A 3048-nucleotide genomic window follows, 5' to 3' on the forward strand; every position below is an offset into this window, starting at 1 on the left:
AAACGACAAAATCGAGAAAATGAACAAACAAATAGAAGTTACTACTGACTTGAAAACACAAATTCAAAGTATTGTGCGCGAAGAATTAAGATCAGCTTCTGGTTCCGTTTCAAATGATAAAGATGAAGTGACCAGATATCACTTGCGTTCGAGTTCGAAAAAAAGGAAATTGAATGATAGTGAAAAAACGCCTACATTGTCATACTCTAAAGTAGTCAAGGCGGCTGTTTCGCAAAGTCCAAAAGTACCGAGGGTTAATGAGCAAGTAAATAAAGATAATTTTTCGGTAAAAAATGTTAACGTGCAGAAAAATAGCAATGGTAAAAATACTTCTCTGTTTAAACTGGAAGAAACAGTTCGTTTGAAGCCAAGTGTTGTACAAGGTATAAATGTCACGCGTAAGGATTTGAAATCAAAATTGGATCCTGTTTCTTTGGGAGTTTCTTCAGTACGATACATTGAATCAACGGGTGAAGTGTTGGTAAGATGTTCTACTAAAGAAAATGCTCAAAATTTTATGGCTAGTTCTTTGAATGCTTTTGGAAATAAATATTCCGTTGAAATTAAACCACCAGCAAAACCTAAACTTAGAGTTGTAGGATTTGAAGAACAAGAAAATTTCGAGGAACAAGATTTTGTTCAGTTATTTAAAAAACAAAATGGTTTGCCCAATTCTATAATAACAGTAGTCAAGATTGAAAAAAATAAGAAATGGTCTTATAATCCGATGATGGCTACAATCGAAGTCGATTCTGATACGTTTAATACTTTAATAAAACGCGGTAAAGCTAATATTGGATGGGAGCGATGCAAAATCTATGAAGATATTAGTGTTCTGAGATGTTATAGATGCTGGAAGTATGGTCACAAAGCAGAAGTCTGTAAAGATCCCATATGTTGTGCTAAGTGTGGCGAAGGCCATGAAGTAAAGGATTGTTCTTCTCAGTTCGAAAAGTGTGTAAATTGTGTTAGTTTTAATCGCACAACAAATTTAGGCATAACGGAAAAATTAGATACTTGTCATTCAGCATGGAGTTATGATTGTGAGCTGTATAAACGAAAAGTTTCAAAGGCAAGAAAATTCATTGACTACGGAAAATAGCAATCACATAATGATATTTTATATCTCAATGTTTGTGGATTGAGTAACAATTTTGAAGAGGTATGCTTAGTAGCTCAAGAGCTTAAGCCGTACATTATAGTTTTGGTTGAAACTAGGGTGGTCTAACCGGTTTTACCGAAACCGGTAAAACCGGTAAAACCGTCCATTTTCCAATACCGGAAATACCGGATTTTGGGACGGTAAAAAACCGGTATTTCCGGTAAATTTTTCATCATTTTTGGCAGTGTATTTTTTATCTTTTCTTCGGGATTTTCATCCCGAAGGATGATTCATCCCTCTTTGGCACTGTAATAAAATTGACACAGCTAAATAGTTTTTTTAACAAATATGTATGAGTACAAATACTCACATTTTGTTCAATCAGATGCGAACTCTAAGCTCACTAAACCTTACTACAAAGTTTATTTGAAATTTGATTAGTGCTAAAACTTGCCGATGTAACTTTTTAAATTAAAGCTAGAGTGGCGTTTAAAAGAGCATAGACAAGTTGTCATCTCTCTCTCAGATGGAATTTTTTCATGAAATTTTATACCTTTCCGTTCAGCTATCGAACTAACGCTTTTGTACAAATGTACAATGACTGAAAAAAAGATACAGCTACAAGAAATTGATGATTGCTTCACAATAATCACTGTAGTTTTCATTGAAAAACTGAAAAGTCAAAAGATGCAAAAATGTCTAATCTTTAAAAAGGCCAAGTTTATCAAAATCGTTCTAATCGGTGCGCGGGCTTTCAAAAATTTAAAACCAAAAATGTTGAGTACTGATTAGAAACTTCCTACTTTGTTTTAAAACCGAAAATGTTTCAACAGAGTCAACATTTAAACACATGATGTAATTTTTGTATGAAGTTTCTCTTTCAATATTTTCAAGATAATTGATGAAACTCTGTTGTTTTTAATTTTAACGCTGGTGAAGCATTTTCTTTTTCCAGACAAAGCAGTAACAAAGTTTTTATTTATAAATTTTCAACAGTATTATAGCAAAAAAGAGCATATGGATCAGATCCAAACAACTATATATGTATATTGCTGAATTTTGTCTGATTTTTTTAAAGATTTTTTTTCTATTTGTTCGTTTTAATTTTGGAAAGGCAAATTCAATGCGATCATGACCTAGGTGCGGGGAAAGCATCTGTATTATAGACAACAATAATCTATAATTTTGTGAGTCAACCAAAACTTTGTGACAGTGTTTTGAGTTTTTTTTAGAAAATAATTAGGTCATTTTTTCAACGAATCATCGTTTTGTATATCAAATCTCATATCATTTCCATGAAAGACTATAAAAACTTTTACTTAATCTGTAAAATCTGTTCTGCAATATGAATACTGTTCTGCAGAGTTTAGGATAAAAATTCGTCGAAAATTATATGAAACTTCTATAATTTCTGCAAACTCAATGCGAAATTATAATAATTAAATGACGATGACAAATATAATGATTATCATGAGGGTGATGATAAATGTATGACAAAGGGATAATTTAAAGGCACCATACCATATTTATCAATTGAAAACGATGCAAAATCTATTGCGTAATAAATTCTGAGCATTTTATGTCATTACTACTGCAAATAGACGAAACCTTTTCATGAATTCGATATTCTTTGAAAAAAATACCGGTTTTACCGGTTTTATCGGTTTTATAAATTACAAATACCGAAATACCGGATTTGAAAAAAACCGGTAAATCCGACCACCCTAGTTGAAACTCACCTTACGGTAGACTGCAACTCAAAAATGTTGGATATAATAGATTACACTATGATCAACTGTTTTTCGCACACAAGACATACTGGAGGAGTTACAATGTATGTAAAGAGTATTCTAAAAATTGAAATTTTGCTCAATTCATTTGAGGAAATGAATTGGGTTCTGGCAGTAAAATTAAGAAAAGACAAAAAACAATTCGTTGTTGGCGGA

The sequence above is a fragment of the Uranotaenia lowii genome, chromosome 3 (assembly GCF_029784155.1).
Source record: "Uranotaenia lowii strain MFRU-FL chromosome 3, ASM2978415v1, whole genome shotgun sequence".
In the NCBI taxonomy this organism is placed as follows: Eukaryota; Metazoa; Arthropoda; class Insecta; order Diptera; family Culicidae; genus Uranotaenia; species Uranotaenia lowii.